The 26,549-nt window shown below is 35.4% G+C and overlaps 1 protein-coding gene across 7 annotated transcripts in view; it reads right to left on the reverse strand.

Moving 5' to 3' along the window:
• Window positions 1-26,549, reverse strand: part of DGKB (diacylglycerol kinase beta) — a 500,304-nt gene that overhangs the window by 446,311 nt on the left and 27,444 nt on the right. For 4 of the 7 annotated variants that reach the window (XM_065666238.1, XM_065666233.1, XM_065666234.1 and 1 more), the window contains 2 exons: window positions 19,397-19,509; window positions 3,635-3,714 (listed from right to left, as the gene is read on the reverse strand). The gene's annotated coding sequence lies outside the window, so the exon portion shown is untranslated. The remainder of the gene's footprint in view (window positions 1-3,634; window positions 3,715-19,396; window positions 19,510-26,549) is intronic. The other 3 variants (XM_065666235.1, XM_065666236.1, XM_065666237.1) reach the window with 1 other exon arrangement.

The raw sequence follows: 26,549 nt of genomic DNA on the forward strand, positions 1-26,549 counted from the left end.
TAGAAATTCAATTTCACATACTTGAAACTTTCGTTCTCAATTTTCAGGTTGCTGCCATAAATACATGAAGTTTTGATGACAGATTATCATATTAAAATTTGTAAAGGTACAAATACATTAACAATCAGAGTATTAAGCTAGGTGTTCCTGTATCTGTAAGTCAGTTGCTTTACTATGCCTTAGTATTTATATTTCTTTTCACATAGTCACCTCAGAGAAATGAACTGATATACTGTTAACCTTTTGTCACTTCTGGAATAACATTCTGGAAGTAATTAGAAATCTTTGTGATCTATCTTTCTTCAGCTTCCATCTTTAGAGATACATGTCTTTTTTCCTTCCTTTGGAGGTGTCTAAACAAACATGGAATCATGAAACATACAGAGACAATAGTTGTTCATAAATATTTATAAGATAATGGATTCCAGACAGTTCATGATTATTCATCAACACATCATACACTGAAGTGAAATGAATTATTCACAAATAGGTTATGGCTTCAGCATCTTGAATTAATTATTACAGGTTTGTTTCCTTCTGGGTCACTCTGGACAGCATCCGTCATAATTAATGTGGCTAGAATTTACTGTTATACAAATCATGGAGTTCCGGAGAGCAAGAAGTGAAAAGAATAATTTTCAGTTGTTTTTTTCATCCTTAATCACTTACATTTCATTAGATATAAATTGAAAATTCACCTATATAATAATGGTATGAACTATTTTCCATTATTAAATTGAATTAATTAAAAAATGTAAAACTATTGCAGACAATTGTAGTTGTTATTTCTGCCTTCCTCTCTTTCTTAAAGGAGGATTAAAATGATGTTTTGGGTGTTGGTTTGGGTTTTTTTGCATTTTTTTTAACATCTAAGTAAAAAATACAGATGTTTAAAAATAGCTGTATTTTCTTCCTGTAAAGCACAGCTCCCCAGGGAATGTCTTATGTTTACACAGAATATAAAGCTTTCTTCTGATTACATTAAAACTCAGCTATTCTGCAGTTTGGATTTTTTGCTCTTTTTTTTTCCAAAACCTGTCAGTCATGATTTACTCCCTATGTACTTATGGAAAAGCAGGTGGATTAAAAAAGGAAATAGTATGCACTATAAATACCCACATGAAACAGTGTGACCTGAGGAAAAAAAGGAATACATCAGATTTTCATAAATTCCTTTGTTTCAAATATAAAATAAATATATTTTCTGATAAGACTTTCTGAACACTGATGAAACATATATATCAAAAATGGTGCATCCATTTCACCTGTTTTTCTATTATAGGTTCAAAGAATCAGCTAGGTTGGAAAAGACCTTTAAGATCACAAACCATTACCCCAGGACTGCCAAGACAACCACTAAACCTGTCACTGAGGAGCTCATCTAGATGGTTTTTGAACACTTCCAGGGGTGGTGATTCCACCACTTCCCTGAGCAGCCTGTTCCAATGCCTGACTAGCATTTTGGTAATGAAATTTTTCCTAATATCCAATCTAAACCTCCCCGGCGCAGCTTGAGGCTGTTATCTCTTGTCTTGTCACTTCTTACTTGGGAGAAGAGACCAAACCCCACCTCACTACAACCTCCTTTCAGGTAATTGTAGAGCGCAGCAAGGTCCCCCATGAGCCTTCTCCAGACTAAACCACCCCAATTCTCTCAGCCGTTCCTCATCAGACTTGTCCTCCAGGCCTTTCACCAGCTTTGTTGCCTTTTCTGGACCTGCTCCAGCACCTCAATGTCTGTATTAACAGTTACTAACAATGTTGTCCTCAATACAATGCCCTGTCACTTCTACATGCAGCCTTTTGCTGTATCCCTATTTTCATTTACCTTATTCATTAATATTGAAGTGGGACTGGCTAAAATCCTCTTCTATGACCCAAAATATCTTCAGACTAAAATTTTCTAGAAATTATTCTTTTAGCTGAATAAAGTGACAATTTTATTTCTGACTATAATGTATGATTTGATTCAAGTTCTAATAAAATTTTCCTTATAATCTTAAAGGACACTAGCAAAATATTTTCCTCAGTCTCCTTCAGGAACTACCACTGTTTTTTCTGGGCGCTGCTTGGAACTCTTTTATGTTCCACATTTAAAGAAATGGCTGGCTAAAATACTTCCTTGGTTAGGGAAGTTCCTCAGTTTCATATAATCTGAGGTACTAAAAGTGCAAGAAATCCATGTGAGTTGAAACTCTTCTCTCTGAATCATTGCCTCATCTTGACTGCTCATTGAAGAAAAGCTGGGTGTGAACCACTGCTGGGTGCACGCTTGTTTCCATTGGAATGGATGCCAGAATGGACAGAAGACTGCAAGAGGGCATGTTCTATATATTATTATATCAGGGGACCAGAACTCCGACATGCGTCATGGAAGTCATCACTCTACTGTGGAGACACAGCCTCTCGTGTGCTTCTTATAGGAACAACTCTAACATTTTTCAGATCAGAAATGTGTATCAGAACTTTCCAGAGATTTGCTAAAACACATTTTTGCATGGAGTTTTCATAAAATTGAAAGTAGAATCCTATGTAAAAACTATTTTGTCATAAAAACTAACAGACATAGATGCTCTTACATAATTGACAAAATTATATAGGTACTTGCAAGTTTACTACAATCAGAGGATTACCATTAATAGTTGCCAAATGTCAACAACACTAGATAGTAGGGGCTTGGGCATGCAATATATTTTGATTATTGAAGCAGACATGGTAAGCATTCTAATAAACATGCTCAGCCTAAAGCAAGACTAAGCTTTCTTGTTGACTGTCTCACAACCTGCTTTTCAATTAGTCAAGCTTTGAAGTTATCTACAGGTCTGCCTCTGTCATACACTCAAAACTCCAACTGTTCTTGCTTCCATTATGAACCTTTTAAGCTTAAAATTTTCCTCTGGTACCTTTTATGATTACTGTAGTTTTAAAGAAAATGCGTGTGAAACTCATGCACAGGGAAATAAATGCGTGTTTCTAACTAAACATGTTAGGAGAGTTACTATAGGGCTTAAAAGTTAGCAAATGTACAAAGAAGGTGTCACAGATGATGTAAATCCTAAAAATAAGAATTCCATGTCACCTAGATCAATTCTTTGACCTTATACAATCACATGTACACAAAAATCAACAAAAGGTGAGCTAGCACAGAGCATAATTCAATCCTAAATATCCAGTTTACACATATTACAAGAATTTTATTTCTTGAAAAAATAAAAAATACTCTTGCCTTTTATTGTCTTCATCAGCACAGTTGCAACTTGATAGTTTTATTAATCTTCATATTTTTATTTCATAGGTATTTATTCATAAGAACTTCACTTCTTTAAGAATGGCATGTGACTATTTCTTTAAATTAGACTGTTTTAGAATCACAGAACCATAGAATCTGAGCCATAGAATGGTTTGGGTTGGAAGGGACTTTAAAGGTCATCTAGTTCCAACCCCTCTGCCATGGGCAGGGACACTTTCCATTAGACTAGGCTGTTCAAAGCCCTGTCCAACCTGGCCTTGAACACTGCCAAGGATGGGGCAGCCACAGCTTCTCTGGGCAGCCTGTTCCTCCTCATAATGAATAATTTTTTCTTAATGTCTAATGTTCCTTGTATTGATTTAACATTTTTGTGACCAGTGATACCTTAGTAATCTTCAGGTAGGAGTAAGAAATTGTTCCAGACTCATGGCAGAATCACATCTGGCTGAGACAGGGAGTAAAATCTATAAGACAGAAAGAAAAAAAAAGAGAAAAAGGGAGGACTGTCAGTCATCTGCAACTGATTGAAACTGTATCTTGACCGTACTGCAAATAGGTAAGACTAGGTAGATATCCCAAAGGAGCATCTGCATTTCATCTATTCTGAAGCAATGCTTTAAACCAATAATTATACCATTCTGTGACAAACTGATGCTGTGACAAACTTACAGATAAGATAGTCATATTCTGAATTGTGCACTTTTGACATAAAGAAAAATACATAGGGTATTAACACACAGGTTAACCAGATATCAGATGTTATGCATATGTTTAAAGGGGATGCCATAACTTGCTTGAAATCTGAAGTCTTGAGGTCTTCAAGTGTTTATAAGTCACTCAGTTTCTTACATATGCAAATTCTATGATGAAATACTTGTTTTATTCTTCTGCTTACAATTTCTAGTAAACTAGGATCCCTTTAATTAGGTACTGTACATAGAAATAAAAAACAACCCCTGCCACAAAGATCTTATAGGTCAACCATAAAAGGAAACAGATGGCCAGGGACAGATGGGGAAACAGAAGGAAATAATGAGACATCTCATGGATATAAGAAATGTAATTTGGTTGATCATTTACCCATGCATGTTAAATACATGGTGGGTAATGGGCATGATGGTACCGAGACATTTTAAGGAACTTCTGCATTACAGCCTTTTTCTCTCACCTGCTGTAACAAGGGTACTCCTGCCACACAAAATATCACAGTTCAGGAGTAGTTACTTGCTCAGTAATTGCTTATTCACGCATATTTTGCTTAAGTGTCTCTTGGAAATTAGCCAATTTCTGAGCCCTTTCACAAGCAGAAAAGGAAAGGCAGAGACAGTATTTAAAACTTTTGCTACTATTCTATTTTGTTAATGAGGTACCTTCAGTTTGGTAACACCCTGAGGACCATGCTTCCCACCATGAGAACAAGAGATAACTCTCCCCCCCTGCCCCCCCTCCCCCAAAACCAGAAAAAACCTACCACATTTTAATACCAAGGTATTATTATTTCATAAGTAATTCCCCCATCCCCATATTGCTTTCTTAGCAGGAGGTTAAAATTAACTCCTGACTGAAATATATTCATAGGTCTTTAGATATTCACTTATTTTTAATTATATTTGTGAAACTGCTTTACTAGAAACTGAAGATCTAATGATTTTTTATTATATTAAAGAAAATACATGAAAGTTGTTTATGTCACCTTTGGTTTTGTGCACGAATCAAACTCAAGCTCCACAACAGAAACAATGATTAAATTAAAGAAGACAAAGTATATTTTTCTTGTTTGTTTCATACTGTATGCACAGGACATCTGCTCAGCTAGAAAACAGACTGCATGTTTTTCTTTAAGGTTAAAAAATATACCACGAAGTATCCAAATTAGTATATTGTGTTAACTGTCAAGCAGGAATATGCTTTTCTTGACAAACATAAAGATATGGGCCTGTAGTATGAATATGGTGAATAAAATAAATGGTTAGCATACATTCTCTCTAGAATTCAGATGAGACATTACAACACCTCTTTGACCTTAAAATGCATGTGAAACTCTTTTTGCTTCCCAGAAATACTTAAACCAACACAAAAAAAATCAATACATCATAAAGGACATTGATGATTCTTCCGTTAAATAGAGGCATTCTGCATTAAATACCTTTGCAATTCTTTTATAACACTTGATATTTCAGGAATGATAATTTTTACCGATCCTTCAATTCTGGACATGGATCAATTATATTTAAAGCAGAATTTTATTAATTGCATTAAATTATGATTGAAATGCAAGGTAGGAATTTTGAAAATTATATATATGGACATATGCTGTTATGGGACGCAATGCTAGATCACTGCAGAACACAACTTCACTTTGGATAAAATGTTAAACAAGCTAATACACTGTAAAGAAAAAAATCTTCAGTAAAGAAAACAAAATCTTCAGTTAGAATATCAGATCATATAAAGTCATAATAGTGCCTCTGCGTGGGTTGCCTTCTGGATAGTGAAAAACCATAGTACTTCCATTGAATCAACAAAAAACTACAGGAAAGAAAAAAAGGGTCAGAATTTGGAACTGAATAATATTCCCACTATGCTAAGTCAGCAAATTTTGTGTTCTAAGAAGAAAGTGGTAATGCAAAAAATAGGCATTTCTCCAACATAATTAATATACAAAACACACACAAATTCTGTTTCCATGCAAAGAGGTGGAGGTAAACTAAATGAGGATCTTTGCTTTCTCAAATACATTTTTTCATCACATTTGCTACTTCCCCTGATGCTGCCAAATGTGTCAGATGTTTCTGTCTTTTGAATGGTTCACACAAGTAAAACGCTCAGCAAACAGATTTCTTTTTTGCGCTTCAGGGTTTGACCTTGATATTTAGGAAAATGCCATAACTTGGAACTCTCCATCTGGGCTACCTAGCCTAAAAAAGAAAAAAAAATTAAGGACTCTCGTTGTTTAGCAGCTTTTTGCAAAATAAGGAGTTCTGGAAGAGTAAATGGCAAGCAAAGGAGAATCTTTGCACAGTTCCTGTAATGAGAACCTGTGAGACTGAACACAACAATACAAAATGAACAATATAATAACATATTTTTATTAATTACACACTTCAGTGCTTGATTCATATCACAGTTACAGTGTACAATGCAGTACAGTCCAGTGTAGCATAATTTATCCTCAAATTATGACATATTCTACCCTCACAAGATACAAAATATCAATGTTCTTTGTATTTGCAAGTGCTCAAATCAGTAATACACAGTGATATTTTAAAAGAACCCTATATTTACTACTAGTGTGATTTTTCAGGGATGACTTTAGCTCTGGTTTCCACTAAGGAATGATAGAAATATATTTCTTAGTATTTTAATGCTTTCAAACAGCCTAGTGTTCTACATGTCCTTGTAGACATCTGAAAAGTTACAAGATTCTAATAATTGAATTTTAGAGAAATCAATTTTATATCTGAATGTAATTTGCAATGTTTAGAAACAGTTCCATTCAGCTTCTGATTTTACAGATGCTACTTAGCTCTGTTATGTAGGGCACAAATGGCTTCAAGTGCTTCATGAAATCTAATATAAATTGAGCTGTTTCAATGGAAAAGCAGATCTTACAAATGTGTTGTGTAGCTAACCCAAAGCCTCTAAGTGTTTCACATTTGGAATTATTAATAAGAAAGCAAAGAGAACATAATGCCAAGCAAGGTTTGCATCCGCAAGACATAAACCATAAAGTCAGGCTGGTGTGAAAAAGAAACAAGCTAGTGCTTATTGATACAAGGCAGACAGTGAGGATCACAAAGAGTATAAAACTTTCAGTCATCAAACCAATATGATACTTTTTAAGAAGCCAATCCAAAGTGAAATATTAATAGATTTTAGAAATAAATATGTATATATAAGTAATCTCCAGCAGTCATGGACACAACTGATCTTGTCTGTAGGTTGGACTAAACAGCACAAGCTTGTACTGAAGTCTCATTATGTGACTGGGATAGTCTCTTTCTCACAGAATTTGAAGGAAGAAACTTATTGCAATTGACATGTTAGCAATAAAACTGATGGGCAGCAAGAAAACATTCCCAAAGCGCTATGTACCAACCCCCTTGCACAACAAGCTTCCTTCTGGGATTTTCTGAACAAGAGCTCTCATCTGCTTCATTAACATTAGAAGTGTGACTGGTGTATACAACTGACAAACTCAAAGTCCAGTGTTTACATAAGCATAGTTTTCTCCATGTTTGCCACATGGCAAGAAGTCCTAGTGAAAAGCTAACCTTTCAGAGGGAAATTGCTGGTAGAAAGGACTAAGACAACAATCAAAAAGGACAGAAGTATCAAGTAAAACGTGGTGCTGAAAGGTAGTGTCAGCAGGGGTTACACATGAAAAGATAAGATTTGTGCTACAGAAAAAAATCAATTAGAAACAGCAGAATCTGATACTTCTTAGGCACTGGAGTGGTCTCTCTTATTTTCACTGTTATACAAGCATTTTATTACTCCGCTGTCAACTCTAGGTTTTCTTTTCGGCTGTCTTTTTTTCTCTTCATTATACCTTTTTCCTGTGGATCATTCCCTCTTAATTTTCAGTCTCCATTTACTTAACCCCATTTGAACCACCCATGTCCCCTCTCCTCTTGCCTTCTCCTTCATAGGCATCTTGTTCAGGAGTGGTATACTATGTTTTCTAAAGATCAGAACATTTGCTTAGAGTCATACATTTGGCTTTAATAGTTCCACTTAAAAGCACTTGTTGAAAATGCTGCCTTGAATAATATTGTAGACATTTTCATAAAGGATCAGTATTTTGAATATACAGAAATTAATGCTGTGTCTGGAAGCATGCTTGACATGAAAAGAATTAAGAGTAAGGGAATGACACATTGTGATGGGAATATATTGCGCTTTTGAAGATCAGTGAAAATGGAACAACTGCGCTTGACATTGAGAATTTTAAGCCTGCACTTTAATAAGGGTTTTCAAAGTTGTCAAACAGCACCATGGACAGAAACAAAGTAGCCTCTCAAATGCACGGTGCTGCAGCCACGTCTCACCGCTTCAAGCTCGTGATAGAAGACTGAATGACTCAAGACATACTGAGCTTTTCACTTGTATTGTGGTCTATATCCTAGTGTTGAAAATGCTGTGTGAAACTTCTGATTTGCACCACGGAAGTATTTTAAATTTACCATTGGTTCAGGTTTACCTTCTGCTCATAAAGATTCAGTATTTTAATATTTTATTTTCCTTCTCATGCTAACACTTAAAGCTCTTTTTGAAATCTACCTAGTTATTTTTAGCTCATATTAAGCTCTTATCCCTACCCGCTGGTGGAACTCAGTTTTCATTAGGAAAAGTCACACTGGGAAGCAAAGAAGAATTTCCTATATGAGAATTATTTTGCTTTACAGAAAATTGAACTTTCTTAACAGTTTTTAATCAGATAAAAAAGGTTTCTTAAAACACCATCCTTTATACCTTGACCAGAAACTCAACTGTGAGACAAAGTGTAAGAATATATTTTTAAAGCAAGTTAAGGAGATGGAGGACGTTTGTTTAGAATGTGTGGACAGAGGAATTTTGTGTGTAATGCTCAAAATGCCATCAAGACATTCCAGTTATATATGCAAATTATCATCATATTGGACTAATGGTTTTGGGTCCAAATGCAAAAAACCATCTACAGTGCATTGCCTCTGATATTCAGTCAGACTACTAGACAGTCTGCAAATAAAAAAACTGCAAAGCTGACAATTTAGAATCTTCCAGTATAAAATGAAGCTACCCAAGTTTTATTGCATCAGTTCATTCTACATCACACAAATGTTCAAGGTGCTACCAATCTCACCCATCAAGAATGTCCAGCAAAGACTTATATTAGTGTTTATAAATTCAGTTCATATAAAGAATAAAACTCATTACAGGCAAATAATATTCCTGTATTTAGTTCTTCAGGAATAAAAACAACATCAACAGATACAATATTGCCATCTCCTCCAAAACACTTCTGATTTTAAAATCACTGTGTGATGTCACAGAATAGGCAAATATTTTGTATAATTCTTTCCAATCTCATATTTCAGAACACAGAGTAAATCACTGAAGTACTTCCCCTGCATTACTTTGCATATATATTGTTGTTCATTGAAAGATTGAAAACAAGTGGAACATCAAGCTGAGTAATCAAGAGTTGATTCTGTATGCTAGCAATTAGCTTGAAAACAAAAAGCTGTCAAACAATCAGCTGTGATTTTCCTGTGGTTTGAGTTACAGAGCCCTGGGATTTCATACCAGTATGCTGTATCTTCAATGTGGGATATTTTACTCTAGAAGTTGAGGATTGTCATATTTGATTATCTATAGAGTAACAGATTCCACATCTACAGTAATTGTTATACCCATGCTTTAAATTGTTACTGTTTATTTTTCAAAATTAAAGCTTTATATTTACCTCGAGTTGTATTAGTTGAAGACATAACCATAATCTTGCAGATAACCAACTGAATCAGGATTAAACAAACAGAAGCCAATGTACTTGTACAGGTTAGAATCAGAGTGAATTCAGCATGAGGTTCAGTTTATCTTTTCCCAAGGGAAAAGAGAATCCTTAATACTTATGGGTTTGCAGTAACATTAAGATATCATTTAAAAAGCACTTTCTCACTCAACCTGAAAAAACTTAGTTCTAGAGTTTAGTTTCAGAGCTTAGTTGTTTGGGTTTTTTTTTTTCATATAAACTGAGAACAAGTGGGAAAAAAAAATCAGTTAATCATACAGTCTTTTTATTAAATTGACTCAAACAAGTGCCTGTCCTGTAAACTGTGATTACTCTTCTTTGTCTTTTTGGGGGATCAATATTCTTACACAAAAAAGTAGTGCTGTAGGGGATTTGATATTCTGATTTTTACTGCAACACACTGAACCCTTAGAAGTTCTTACTGACATTATTTCTAAAAACAGACCTCTGTGGGTCTACTCTAAAACCACAGATCCTGAAATGTTTCTGGACCTTGTCTGAAAGCTGTAATCCTGTATTTACATTACTCCCATTAACAACTAAATACATGAATTACTATTTTGTGGTATTTTATGGAAGCAAAGTTTCATATCCATAATACCTTTTCCACGTTATCCATGACATCCCTCTCTATGACACTGCTTCCTTATTTCCAAAGCACTGATGCCTGCAATTTCAGGGAAGTGCTCCAGAAAGAAAAGAGTTTACAGTTCTGAACAGAGAGCATAGGGAGATCAATTGGTCACGTTCAACAGCTGCAGCAGAGCTATTTCTGGTTGAAAATGGGCTAGACAGGCTTAGATGTGTGAAGAAAAATGTGCTTGCTGAGGTGTTGTCGTAGCAGTAAACACTGCTATATATAACTTGCACAGCTTGTGAATGAACAGCCTTGCAAAACCCCAGACTGCTTAAATTAGAAAAAAAAAAAAAAAAAAAAAAAAGAAAGTAATATTCACAGTAAATATGTGATAAATTCTTTTCTCTTTTCTTGGGGCAGTATATCTCCTTATTTGCTATTATTGATCATTTTACCTAACCTTTCATTTTCAGTTTACCTTCATGCAGAAAGTGAGTGAATCATGCTCTGAATCAGTAATGTTTCTGAGATTGTAGGGTGAGTGGAGGATAATGAGTTTTAATTAAAACTGGTTTATATAGTTTTTCATGATTCATAGCCTGTGTATAGGATGATGTCAGGTTATAATGTGTTTTGCCCTTGCACTCCACTTGTCTGTTTGTAGAAAAATGAGTTTCATGTCTAATTCTCAAAATCATGCAGAAACATCTGACACCAGCTTCTTTTCTTTTTTTTTTTTAATAGATAAAGCCTTTTGCTTCTCTAAATCCGTTGTGCAACATTACCAGTATTTAGCACTACCCTCCCCAGTTTGCTAAATTAAATTACATTCTTCTTGTGGATAAAACAATGCTTGAAGTTCTTTAGATCATATTTTACTAGCCCAGAGGACAGCAAGTTTCTTAACTGTGGCAGGTATTGTATTTTACTTGCTCACTGAATCTAAAAGGCAGCAATTTCAAAGTGGAAAGAAACATGACAAAGCCTATGCACATTGGTAGATCCAATTTTAGTTAGGTCTGGCAAAACTACTACAGAAGAGAATGTCTCACTCTACATTTTTCATTTCACAATGCTTCATTTCCAAGTTTTAATATACGTTCAGTCTTTCATGAAAGCCAGATATAAAATCATAGAATCATAGAATAGTTAGGGTTGGAAAGGACCTCAAGATCATCTAGTTCCAACACCCTTGCCATGGGCAGGGACACCTCACACTAAACCATCCCACATAAGGCCTCATCCAACCTGGCCTTGAACACTGCCACGGATGGAGCACTCACAACCTCCCTGGGAAACCCATTCCAGTGTCTCACCACCCTAACACAAAAGAATTTCCTCCTTATATCCAATCTAAACTTCCCCTGTTCAAGTTTTAACCCGTTACCCCTTGTCCTGTCACTACAGTCCCTAACGAAGTGTCCCTCCCCAGCATCCCCATAGGCCCCCTTCAGGTACTGGAAGGCTGCTATTAGGTCTCCAAGCAACCTTCTCTTCTCCAGGCTGAACAGACCCAACTTCCTCAGCCTGTCTTCATATGGGAGGTGCTCCAGTCCCCTGATCATCCTTGTGGCCCTCCTCTGGACTTGTTCCAGCAGTTCCATGTCCTTTTTATGTTGAGAACACCAGAACTGCACACAATACTCCAGGTGAGGTCTCACAAGAGCAGAGTAGAGGGGCAGGATCACCTCCTTCGACCTGCTGGTCACGCTCCTTTTGATGCAGCCCAGGACAGGGTTGGCTTTCTGGGCTGCCAGCGCACACTGCCGGCTTGTGTTCATTTTCTCATCGACCAGCACCCCCAAGTCCTTCTCTGCAGGGCTGCTCTGAATCTCTTCTTTGCCCAGTCTGTAGCTGTGCCTGGGATTGCTCTGACCCAGGTGTAGGACCTTGCACTTGTCATGGTTGAACTTCATCAGGTTGGCATCAGCCCACCTTACAAGCGTGTCAAGGTCCCTCTGGATGGCATCCCTTCCCTCCAGCGTATCAACCGGACCACACAGCTTGGTGTCATCAGCAAACTTGCTGAGGGCGCACTCAATCCCACTGTCCATGTCAGCGATGAAGATGTTAAACAAGACCTGTCCCAACACCGATCCCTGAGGGACACCACTCGTTACCTGTCTCCAGCCAGACATCGAGCCATTGACCACAACTCTTTGTGTGCAGCCATCCAGCCAGTTCTTTATCCACCGAGTGGTCCATCCATCAAATTGATATCTCTCCAATTTAGAGAGAAGGATGTCATGTGGGACAGTGTCAAACGCTTTGCACAAGTCCAGGTAGATGACATCAACTGCTTTACCCTTATCTATCAATTCTGTAGCCCCATCATAGAAGGCCACCAAATTGGTCAGGCAGGATTTCCCCTTAGTGAAGCCATGCTGGCTGTCACCAAGCACCTTGCTGTTTTTCATGTGCCTTAGCATGCCATCCAGGAGAATGTGCTCCAAGATTTTACCAGGCACAGAGGTGAGACTGACTGGTCTGTAATTACCTGGGTCTTCCATTTTCCCCTTCTTGAAAATGGGGGTTATATTTCCCTATACAAAAGTGTAGTCATAACGTCAGCTGAACATTTTTTGTAAGCTTCACGTGAAAACACCAACAAGGTATAGTTATGTATATTATCTGAGGTGTAATTATATTTTATGACTTTTTCAGTGTATTCCTGTTGTATCTTTTAACACAGAACAATTCATATTAATTAATGTTTGTTTATGCAACAGCATAGACAGATTGTGTGTATCAAGCTAATGCACTGAGCTTCGTTACTTTGAACACAGATCCAGATGGGTCATAAAAAAGTTCCAATGAACAAAAAGGCAGTAAGCAGGAATTTCTACACAAAACTGTACTTTTAGTACAGAAATTTAGCATTCAGAAATTTAAGCTCCTAATAATCCATGGTATCCTAAAATTCTGACTGCATGAATCATTTTACTCAGAAACAGCAAGGGAAAAAATTCGCTTTACTTCTCTGAAATGGCTCTATGGCAACTGAGAAGTATTTGGCTTTAATTCTTCTGCTGAATTTACCATTGAGAAGCACAAGAGTTATTTCATCACCCTTTCAAAATTCTAATCTCATTAGAATTGCCTAAGAAGCAGCATCATGGCACAGTTTTAAAGTTAATTTGCTCTCCCTATATAGAACATATATGACTCAGGTTATTTTATTCTAAAGAGGAAAACCACTAATTTGGAGGTAAAAGCAGAAGTATTCTTTCTGCTTAAGCATCTCGGAACAACAGCAATATCATTTTACTGTGAATTCTGTACACACATTGCTATTTTGAGATTTGAAGAGTTGCAGTACATTTTTTTTGTGACAGCTTAGTTCACAGCATTATATTTTGCCACAGAAATTTAGGACCTGAGCCAAAATGGAGGCAGTGGAAAGGTTCTCATTGACGTCAGCAAGCTTTGGATCAGGCTCCAGACAGCTAAGGACTAGGATTGTTAACTTACAATTAATGTGCATCTACACTGACCCTAAAACAGTCCAGGAAGGAAATTCCTCTTTTGCTTTTGAAATTGGTTTAAACATATTTTACAGGTGACCTTGAGAAAATACTAATTAAAAAGAAAAAGACACCTATGGGTTGGTTTTACAGGGTAAGACAGAAGCTTATACTCAAACCTCTGTATAAGATGCTATATGCTCATCTGTAATATAATAGCAGAATCGTAGATACAAAAGTAATTTTCCTTCACAGTTCAAGACTCTTGCCTTCAAGGGTCTGAAAGCTTTCTAGTTAAATCTAAAGTGTCTCCAAAGAAAGGAGGAGTCTGAATCTAATCACTGAATTACAATGATGATATTTAAGTAAACATTTCTGTTTACTGAAGAGCTGTTTCTGATGTTTTAATGTGTTTACCACAAGTATATTTTGAAGGTTTGAAAAATGTTACCAATATGTCTGCTAATATTTGCAGTGAACAACTTCAGCAGAACTAGTTAAGTAAACAGTGACTAAACTTATTATTTCCTTTATATTCTAAGCCTTTTTCTTTCTAAATAATTATGTGTTTTGGCTCCCTACCTCATAATATGAGCTCCTATTTAATTTGTTTTTCTGCATCACATATTCAGTCTGTAAAAAAATATAGACTCATTTTTCAGTTGATTAAACATTTTATCTTGGTGTGAGATACATTGTTTTAATGAGTTCCATCTTATAAGCAACTCGTATTAATAGCAGAGATGAATCACAGTTATATGTCACAAGAATCTGATGTCTAGTTAATGTCATTGCAGTGAACGATTAGTTCATAGGTTTAATTTCATTGAAATTTTATAAATATTATTGTTAAGGTCTTCTATTCTAGTACTTCCTCAGACACTTATGAAATTCAAAAAATCCTCAACTCTTTAAACAAGTGTCAAAGCCATAGCAGGAAGTTTGATGTGATGGAAGCAATTACTGAGGTGTTCGCATAAAGAACCTAATGAACATTGGAACCATTTTCATGATTGCAACAGAACATTTAATTTGAAAGATTTATTCTCCTCCGAACATTGATTTTTCATTTTATATGAAAGGTAATTTTATTTTCCTGTATTGCACAGAAAATAATACTGGTAGTTTACTCATTTCAAAGAAATTGCTGATTTGAAAATCTTTTATTCACCCTGTGGGGAGACTTTCAGGCAATGTTTTAGGCTTCTGAAAAATTTGAGGAGATAACTTTAAAATACTTCAATGAAAATATTTTGTTTCTGATATGTTGAATATTTAACTCTTTCTCATAGGCATTTCATAGCTATAAGATAGGAGATGATAAAAATCACAGTAGGTACTTGGGAAAAACAGTTTGACTTATTCTTGGCTACAGAGAATTACAGTACAAACATATGAAAGAAAAAGTCCAACTTGCAAAATAGGATAATTTCAGAAATATTTAGGAGTACCTCTCTCTACACCCATTTTAGTAATATGCCACATTATGTGTTATGTCACTGAATTCAGCTACGTCTTTGACAACATAATGGAAGGAAATACAGTCACTCTGATCTTTTAGACTGTAGATGACTCACCCAACTAATTTCTAAATCTAGAAGAAATTTTAGAAAAGACAATTGAAATTAACAATTTTCTAAGAAGTCCAAAGTCAAGGAGATAACTTCATGAATCTGGGTATAGTTTCAGCAAAGTCATAACTTAAAAAAAATAAAAAAAAAGGGGGCTGTGTTGAGAAGAAAAAACAAGACAAGTAAGTTGGTGTTCAGAATAATAAATTTCTTCCTTTGACATTTTCAAAAGGAAGTATTTAAACTTCAATATGTTTTTATTTCTAAACTGCTTTTAACTCCTTTTATTTCCATTGCTTTTAAATAGGATATTAGAACACTCCCCAAATAAAATCAAATATTTCCACTAAAACTGGGGGAAAAACTCAAACATAACTGCAATATTTTCCTTCTTCAGCTAACAGTGTTTCTGGTTCAGCCACTGAACCAAAACATCTATTCTTTGCATAGACCTTGCTCTCAGTTTCTCTAGGGACTGAGCTCCTTCTCTGGAAGTCAAATGGTCATGCCCCCACTATCAAAACTAAACTAAAATATGAAGATAGTGACTGGTGGAATATATCCATATATATCAAGCAAGCAGTTGTCCACCTGTTAAGAAAAATATCTGGATGTTTTTCTGAACAGTTTATATCAGCACAGATGAAGTGTAGAGAGTGTTCACTTTCTTGTACTCACTTATCTCACTCTAATTCTTTCTCTCTCCCTGGCAGTGTTCAAGAAGGCCAGGTTTGACAGAGTCTTGGGCAACATGGTCTAGTGTGAGGTGTCCCTGCCCATGGCAGGGGGTTTGGAAGTAGATGATCTTAAGGTCCTGTCCAACTGTAACCATTCTATGATTCTACACTTAAAAAGTGCAGGAAATTTATTTCGTAATATGAAAAGCACAATGCCTTTCAGATATGATAGAAGAATTAAAAAATTTCTAGAAGTATGGTTGTTAAGAACCAAGGGTGCTCTGTTGTCTGATATCCAGGTAACAAAATAAAAGCTGCTGAAATACCTCTATATGTGACTCCATAACAGCTTGAATATATCCATATATTTAGGGAAACTTCGAAATACAAAAGCTGGAATATAGAGGAGAAACAGGAAGGAATTCCATGAAAGCAGTTTTAAGTATCTGTTTCTAAGTGACAGACTAAGTTTTCCATGGTGATGACTGCTTTGTACTGTTTAGAAAATTACTGCTTATTTAAGTATTTTCAAAGAAGGCTTGGTTTTGGTGTTTTGGTTTTGTGTGGTGGTTTTGTGTTTTTGTTTTTTTTTTTAATGTTGAATTTATCTCATGAACTATTATTTACCTGCATAAAAAGTGACTCACTAAACAATATGATTGGTTCACCACTTCCAGGAGAAAATACAATAGGATGAAGTTTATGGCAAAGAAAATGCATTCATTCGTGAACAATGTGATCTTAAGCTCCTTAAGAAAAGGATAGCAAAAAAAGAAAGACAGGTGAAGTAATAAAACAGATTACAAATAAAGACTTAAACAAGTTCAGCTCATTGTCCTGGTCTCTGCAGGCTTGATTCTGGCCTCCTCACCGGTATTCACACCCCCAGTGAGAAGCAGTCTGTCCATACATTGTTAAGTGGATTGAAGGCCATGACTCTGCAGCTCAGCTCTCCCTCTTGGGCCAGCAACCTATACCCATCTGTAGATACTGCTCTCATAGCTTTGCTGATAAATGCCAGGGGAGGCTGACAGTGGCACGCTGTACCCAATTCTTCCCCAAACATCTACTTTTGCAGCAGGAGGATGGGAACGCCAACAGATCTCCTCTGACTACTGCTACTGCATTAACCAGGAAAGATAACAGAACTCCTCTTCCATACAAGAGTTATGAAACCAGCTAAAGGACAAACTTTGTCCCAGGGAGAACCTGAAGCAACATTTTTCTCAGCAACAAAAAATTTCTAGCTTCTTCAGTATGGTCTATCATGTACTTGATGAGGCAAAAGCCAAACACTGTTATAAGTCTACTGTTGCAAATGTATATTGTTTTCTGGTTAAAAAATTACAGTTTCAAATAAATGGGTTTGTAGTAATCATAAAAAAATCGATTTGGTGTTGACTTGGAAAAGAGCTGAAGGAAATTAGGGAATAGAAAACATATATTTCCTTGAAACAAAAATTAAATTTATATAAAATGTGATATTTTGATGCTTGTTGAAAGAAGGGTTTTAGACGCTAGCCACTTCTCTGGAATTAAATTAACCAAACTCTGTGAACTGACTGTTACAGATCAAAAAATCCAACACCTGCAAATTTTTAAAATAGGAGTGGTTTTTAAGAGACGTGTGAGGATGTGAGTCCAGCATCTGGGAGAAGAAACAATGAGAATACACCACACCTTAGACAGTGACTTAGGGTGGTTTTTGCAATGTTGTGTTTGAGGTTCTTTAGTAAAGGACACTAAAGCCCTAATAGGTAATAAATTCTTACAGTTAGTAATTATACAGGATTTTTTTTTTTTTTCCCAAATGCACAAAGTGGGGAAACTGACTTATACTGTCAAAACTTCAACACCTTTAGAAACTTCAGGTTGTTTCCTACTAAACCTTGAATACTTCAGGTAGGTTTGTTGCCTTACTTCTTTGTTGTCATGCATATCATTATATCACGTCACTGACTAAGAATTTGGACTTGTCTGCAAAGGGACACTTGGGGAACTTAAAATGGACTAACTGAAGGTGTGAACTGAACTGCACCATTCAATTCCTGCACTGCTGTTTATTTCATACAAAGGTGCACTTGACTAAGTAACTTTAGGCCACTCTTCTAGAAAAGAATGTCCATGAAGATGTAATGCGTGTAATGCAATGCACTCTGACTTCACACCTTCAGCTAATACCCCCTAATTTCCCCAGTGCCTCTGTCTGGAAAAATAACCTGGATGTACAGTAATTTTTTGAATCATCTACACAATTTTTTTACTATAATACAAAATTGGCTACATGCCTGGAACATCTGATTTTCTCTTTCTTTTTCATCCAGCATCTTTTTTCTTCTAATATTCCAGACAAGTAAAGTCCAGATGTTTTCTGCTGTTCAAGAAAGCAACCAGAGAGCAGCCTTAGGAGTTCAGTCTCGCACTTTCAAAAAACATTAAATTTGGACCAGTTGATTTCAAAAACATGCATACAGTTTGTCTTTAGATTGTTATTCAAATACTAATTATTGCATAACAGCTTAGGGCTTCCCAGTTCTTAAATGCCATTAAATGGAATAGGATCTTAAATCACTCTGTTCATCATCACAGATCTCTGTTTCTATAGCATGCAGAGCTTGAAACAGTTAAATTGCTCACCCTGCTCATAAAATTGACTATTTTTAATACAAACATAGGTACAGATCTCTGTTGCAATAAATACTGAATCCAAGTCACTATTTTCTCAAAAGTTCCTACTCTTTATAGTGATTTATCAATTACATGGTTTAAAACATTAAACTTCTGGAAATAAAATTGAAAAAAACCCCACAAAACCCACGCTGATTTTAATACTGTTACACCATTATATCTACTTCTCAACTGTCCTCTTCAGCCATCCTAATATAACTTTAGCTGGATCTAGACTGGATTTCTTGAGACACTTCTTGAATAAAAATTGTTGTCTTTCAGTCTAAATGATTTATAACTCAGCCTTATCTTTATCAGTGGAAAACAGTAGCTGTTTTGATCCTACAGAGCATATTTATTGAACAGGAAGAAAGAAATTCCATTGGCACTATGCTCATGCCACAATTTAATTCATCTTTCCTCTACACATTTTTTCTTATTGTTCACTTACGCATTAACAAACAACACTTAAGGAAACTATACTTAAATATCCGGATTTCTCACTTGCGGGTTTGTTGGTTTTTTTTTCATGCTAACTAATAACAGTATTTCCTTTGAACCATGCTTTATATCACATTATATAACAACTCCAGTAAAGGTACAGTTTGCTGTCTTTCTGAGGCAGGGCAACAATCAGGAAGATGTATACATCTCACTGAACTGTAGGATTCATTACCTTATAAAGAACATTGCTTGTGGTCCAGAGCTTGGTTCCTATGCCAAGGCATGGTCCCCAAGACAGCATGGAGGAATTGGTGCTCTTACATTTGTTCCTTCTTTCATATTCCTCTGAAAAAACAGATGACTTCCATTGTAAAGCAAACAATTACAGAGGGTGGCAGAATTGTCACAGTATGCTAAAGGCCTTTTTTCATGCCACCAACTCCACTCTACCCTATTGCCATAAAGCCCTGAGCAGCAGCCTTACAGTTACCATAAGTCAAACTTGTCTGTAGGTAGAGATTCCTTCCTAGCTCCTTTGATGAACAGCTGTGCCTGTTACACACAGCTCTGACCAGGAAAGCACTGCTTTCAGAGGATTTTTATTGCACTTCTTGATATTATTTTAGAGAGTTCTGGAACTTTGTCTCTACTTTTGTGCTATCATTCTTGCTTGATATGACTATAAATGCCTATACAGAAGAAAAGAAAAAGGTTCTTCATTTCTAGCAGGAGACTTACAACACATACCTTACTACCTTGGTGGTATTACTTGTTATGTACTTATTTTACGTATTATATGCAGGAAAATGTAATGTGTAATGCAATTACATTGCATTCTGGTTCCTTCTCTGAGCTGAAAAACATCATTGAGGTTTTTATTGTTTAATTTCCCTTAATTTTTTATAAGTAATTTCCTTAGTGCCTTATTGCCATACTGGTCTATAACCACTGGTCATGTTTTAATTACTTGAAAATTGAAGCAGGAATTAGCAGAGCAGAAAAATTTAGATATATTTTCTTTTTGCCTGACAACATTCAGGTGTCCTAAATCTGAAAATAATACTTTATAGGACCACTTTTTTAAATCTTAGGATTAAATAATATTTCAAGTGTGCAAACCAGTTTGTGATTAAGTGTATAAATGCCACCAATATGCTCTCTGGAAATCTTTGTGTTCCATAAAACATTCATGAAGTCAATGCACTTGTGTGCATGATTAGCTTTGCACTAAATATATTTGTGTAATATATTTGAACATATATTCCAGAAGTGTAGGAACAGTCATGTAAATAGGTCCTCAAGCACAAGCAACAGGATAAAAAAACCCGAACAGATCTACTGCTGAATATTGAGGATACATTGAAATGAAGCAGATAGAAGTGGTTTCACAGAAATGGTATTTCAAACACTCAAGCTATATTAAATTTCCTGAGTTGAGAAAGAAATTGCCTATCAATATCTGAGTGGATTATTAGCAGCAAGATGATCTTTGAAAAGTAGAAATAGTTAAAAAAAAAAAAGAAACAGTGGCTGAAACTTGATGTTACATTAGAATTGATGGTATCAGTCTAAGAAATAGCAACGATGTTTTCAACAGTTTGCCAAACGCGATAATGAAATCCGTAATTAAAGATTGCACTTAAAAAAATTATCTTTTTTTTTGTTGTTGTTTTTTACTTGTCATGTGTTTCATAAAGATAATGTAAACATGACACTGTCTTTAAAACATTTTTGTGTTTTCTCTTATCGGATTTCTTACCAACTTTTAATGATAATTGTAATAAGTGTATGTCTAAACACAATGAAATTCTAAGTTATGAAGTTTTTTCTTTTGGATTAACAACAGGAACAGAAAAGAAATTAATATCTAGCTTCTTATAATCCCCTTTGTTCTTTGATTTCATTCTGGTGTCCCTAATAAAGTGTTGTTGTGATTCCTGAAACACTGCCATAACAAATGATTATGCCTTGCAATTCTTTTGGTGATGCATGTGAGGATATAGTATTCAGGACAGACACTGTTTTGGCAACCTTACTATTGAAAGAGAGCAGATTCAGCTAAAACCATGCGGACCTAATTTCCTGAAAAAGAGATGGGATTGGTAGCAAGTCACTTCATGGAGAAGATAGATTTAAGTGCATCTTTTTCACCTTCTAGTATTGCCTATGATATTCTGAGAGTAAATCCACCTGTCCAAGAAAATCTGAAGCTAGCCAGGCTCTAAAGGAAACAAAACTCAGTATCTCTTCCCCTTTTAACTGTTGCCCTTACCTTCATATTTCATGCATACATTTCACTCAGTGTTTCAAAACACAAACACATCCCATTGTCTAAGAACACAGGTATGTCTCATTTGTATACAATTTGTCCATTAAAGTAAAATTTTCTAACTCATAGACCTTACTGCAGAGATTTACCCTCTCCTCCCCAGGATAACCACTGGAACTGCCAGTTTCTACCTGCAGTGCTCCAGGAAATAAAGTAACATGCAAAAATTAAATAAGGAACCCCCCAAAAATCAACAAAACCCTAATATTTCTAATTTTAGTTAGTTAAACATCAGTAAACCTGTGTCAAGTGATTTTTTTTTCTGTTTCTGGAGTAAAGGAACTGGAAAGGCATGAATAAAACTAGTAAGACCCTATTTAGAAACAAAATTGGTCAGCAGCCCACTATCCCTCAAGAATTTATTTTTCTTCCCTTCTTACCACCTCCTTTTCAAAGCCACCATCTGGGGTAGGCAATTTTGTGAAGCTGCTGTAGAAGGATGAAACTGGGAATGGGTTGGGGAAAGCAACTGGGGAGTTCTACTGTCAATAAACAAATTGGAAAAGGCTCTTTCTTTAGCCCTCCAGAGCAACCGAAGGATAATTTGTACAAATTGCTTTAAAGCTAGTCCTTTTTCCCCTTTTTCTTCACTATGAGTTTTGCTGAAGTGATGCATAGTTTCCTCCTGAACATTCACAAACCTCAGCTAGGGGATTAACAGGTATGGACTTTGTCCGTGTGCGTATGGGCTTGCTTACTTCCATCTGGGGTTTGAATGATAATCACTCACTTTCCACAAATGTTTTAAAGTTTGGTCAAAAAAATAACTGAAGATAATTTGTGTGTGGCCTTTATTTGATTTTTCAATAATTTGCAGGTTGGCATATTTTTTTTCAATTGAATGTTTCATTGATATATTTCACTCAAAGCGAAAACCTTCTCTCGCTTTTAACAAAACATTATTAGCTCATTCACACACCTATATATAACCATTAAAGGAAGAAGGGATGAAATATGGGAAAGTATGAGTAAGCCAATCTCAAGAACATATTTGTTAAGTATACATGGGCCACATTTTTCATCGCTTTAATATATATTTTTAGATTAGATAAACATTGCAATATAATTATTTTCACCACATTTTTCATGGACATATTTGATGTAATTCTGTGTTCTTCTCCCTTCTATTTTTTATTTATTTTTTTTATTATTTTATATATTACATTTAATATAATATTATATATGTAATATGTATAATATATATCATATAGTAATAGAAATTATATAATATAAAATACTAGAATAATAAAATAATAATATAAAGTAAATAATGTAATAATATAAAAATATAATTTATAATAATATATTATACATACAATATATTAATATATTTATATATCATTTTGTATATATTATTTTATATATTTTATTATTTATTTTTATTATTTTAGGCATTTTTTCTTTATCCTTAAAGGATTGTGCAGATTAGACCAAGCCTTACATTCATTATACCTATATAGCACAATGACACTCCCAATACATTTTAAAAGTGGAGGAAGATACCCTACATTTCATACGCAACAGCTGTACTGAGTACCTGTGTTGCTAGCATAAATTCCTTATCCCTTAGTTTAGTTTTTTTTAGAGAACCCATATTATTTTACTCCATTTCTTAAAATCTGAAATTTTATTTCCTGTATATATAACGTAAATTCAAATTACTTTAAGGGTTACATGTTTAAGCTCAAATAAACTGGAACAGAACTACTATAAAGTGTGTTACAGCAAACTTGAGACACTGGCAGATGGTGATACAATATGTTGGATTTAGGTGCAATTACAATGCAATTAGAAATATCAAACTGCAAAAAAATAACTTTGTGTTTGCCAAAAGCAAAAAATTACAATTAGCCTTTTCACACAGTGCAAACACATGCTATCTGCCCTACAACAGTTGTGGACATATATTTTTTTTTCCCTTTCTGTGACAATGAAATTTATCAATTATATAATTTTTCCTAATTATCAATCAATTAAACAGATTTTCTTCAAACTACACTTACTGTCTGCCAACACTACCTTTTGTTTTCTTTTTTAGCCTTAAACAAGTAACTTTGGAAATTATTCTAAAGAGTCACACACATTTTTAATGGCATACAAATAAATAAGGGTGAAAGGCACTCTGTAAGCTTATCTAGTTCATCCTCCTGTTCCATGGCAGAATTAGTTATTTTAAAACCATTTCCTGTATATTTGTTCAATTGGTTTAAACTATCAGTTAAACTTTTAGTTTGCTCCAATTCTTCAAGGTCCTTACTGTTGTATTTGATGCTGTTTAAATATGCCTTACCGTAGTATTGGCCTACCTACTGTTTATTTCTCCTCGTAACCACAATGGAGAGAAAATAATTGTCCTCCTTTCCTATTTATGGATAACCCTGAGAAGTCAGAAGACTTCCATCACCCTGTAGTTTTTTATTCTCTAAAATGAAGAACTACTTCTTTCTGCTTTTCCCCATGGGTAATGTTTTCAAAATTTGTAATAAGTTTCATTGCTGTCCTCTGTACAATTTCCAATGGCATTTCTTCAATGTGATCTCCAGAAGGAGACAAAATACTTCAGCTGCTACTAGTACTATAGCACTAGATAAAACAGAAATGCTATACTGAATTCATTACAAGTGATGTTCCTTTATCCAATTCCTAAAATGTTTCCTTTAATGTCTGAAGTTGCTGGTTCACATTCAGTTTGTAATTCACAGTAAACAAGATCCTTTTCTCAGGAACTAGTAACACTTAACAGTAACACTTATCCATCCTGCCTTTCCATATTTGATGATTTCTACCAAGAACAGACCTTTGCACAAATTAAAAAAAAACCCCAACATACCAAGAAAACAAACAAACAAAAAAAAAAGAATCCCAACCAAAAAAACCCCAACAAAATAAACCATAAATTTCTTCTAAAAAAGTCCAAATTCTAAAAAAGTTGTAGCTACGCTTCACTTGCAGCTGCTGGACAGTGCAGTGAACATACTATTTATTCTATTTTTGTTCTTTGTTGAAATACAGAACAGTACCAAAATCAGAGAAGGCCAACATAAACCTTCAATCAACACATCCTTCCAGTGGGACAGCTAGTAATTGATTCCTACTCTTTTGATATGCTTGCCCCATCAGCTTTGTACCTACCTTAAGGTACTTGTTTTTCTAACTTACTTGGAAAGCCCTTAGACAAAAAGAGGTGTTATGGAAGAGGCAGTATGACGTAACTTATTCATTATGATGACATCTTACCATGTATAACTTCCCTATGAGGCTTAACTCCCTCATTGGGATATAAAAATAAGTTCTATTTCAAACAGCAGAGTGCTGTTTCAAATACAAAGAAGTTGAAATTGACAAAGAAGTTGACAAAGAAGTTGACAAAGAAGTTGACAAAAAGAAGTTGAAAAGCCATAAGACCTTTCTCTAGCTTTATATTGATTTGAAAGGGGTAGAAACACACCCTGCTTAGCACCCAGATATCATCATTATAACAGGTTCCAAAGCAGCATAAAGAAAACACACTAGTGAGAGAACACAGTACAGAAAACTAACCCAAGTTAGAGCTAGGTCACCAGGTTCTGTAGTACAATTTTTATATGCTATGACTTAGAATATAACTTACATAGTAGAATAAGACTCTTAGATCTCTTTTAAAAAAAGTAGAAAGTTCAAATCTACTTTTCCATGGCTATTTCTTCACATACAAATAACGCAGCTGACACTAAGGTTATAAGCGAAAATAGAAGCAGTCAGCTGAAGTAAAGGGCATGAAATAACTGGGAAAAGAACAGGTTATTTTTGTCCTCTGTTTTGATACTGAAGACTGGTTTGCTGCCTGCTCCAGCACATTGCTCCTGGCTGAGAGTACTCAAACTAAAACAGAGATTCATGGCACAGTATGGGTAGGGACAGCCTCTGGTTTCTCTGAAAGCACATGTAGCAATATGTAAAAAAAAATCTTCCTCATCCTCCTCAGTCCATTTGCCTTTAAAGCCTCACAAAAAAGTATTGTGATCCTATTACATATATGCAAAGAATGACCTTAACTTTGCAAGATGGGCTCTTTTATCAATTTGAAAGTTGAATTACCTTTTAAAAAGTTCACCTCCTGTAATCAGGAAATTGCATGGAAGAATAATTACGAACAGAATCACATTCACAAGCTCTCAAAGTTTACAAATGCAGAGACAGGGTTACAAGAAAAGTATAGATGAGAAAACAGAATGTCATATCGGTAATCAGTTTTGGCGGAGTTTGAAATAGATTGCTTGTGTCTTTAGACACCATCTTACATGTAATAGAGTCAGAACCCTGTTTGTGTTATGGTACTAAGCTGCTTAAGGACAGTTCAAAATTGTAGTAAATTCACTTTTAAAATGCAAAGTAAATTGCAAACGGAGAGATTTCCTTCTTCAAGCCCTGCAATGAAGGAAATACATTACAAATAGCTTTGCTTCTTAAGTACCATTTGCTAAAGAAACCAGTCATCGCAGCAGCATGGCTGAGGATTTTGGAACAGCTACAAGTGCTTTACTCTGCTGGAGAGCTGCAAGTGCAATCACAGACTTGATACCCACAGCCACTGGAGAGGAGCTCCCCATAAGGGTCTGAAAACTTACTTCTTTCTTCTGCAAGCCAGCCTGCAAAACTTAACCTCTGCAGTGCAAAAACCTGACCACATACACAGAGAGACCTCTGAATGTCATGGGCTATCTCATATCACTTCTCTTTTCATTTTGTTCTTGCATCAGTCTCTGCCTGTGTTGTATCTCTTCTTATTACTCTGTGCATCAGTGCAGTAAGGTAGAGACCTCTTTTATTCTGTAATTGTACCTCTGCAGCATCAATGAATCTCAGGCTTGATTACAGCTCCAAGGAGCTGCTGTAACATAAATAATTATGTAGTAGAAAAAGAGAATGGTATTATCTTAGAGCTTTAACTTTGCCTAAGGCCATAGACCAAAACTGGAAAAAAAAATATTCATTACATCTGCTGAGTTACCAGTTGCCAAGTCTTCTGCAGAAGGCTGGTAAACATAACAATTCTGATTTTAAGCAGGGAAAGTTA

The sequence above is a fragment of the Lathamus discolor genome, chromosome 2, assembly GCF_037157495.1.
Source record: "Lathamus discolor isolate bLatDis1 chromosome 2, bLatDis1.hap1, whole genome shotgun sequence".
Lineage (NCBI taxonomy): Eukaryota > Metazoa > Chordata > Aves > Psittaciformes > Psittacidae > Lathamus > Lathamus discolor.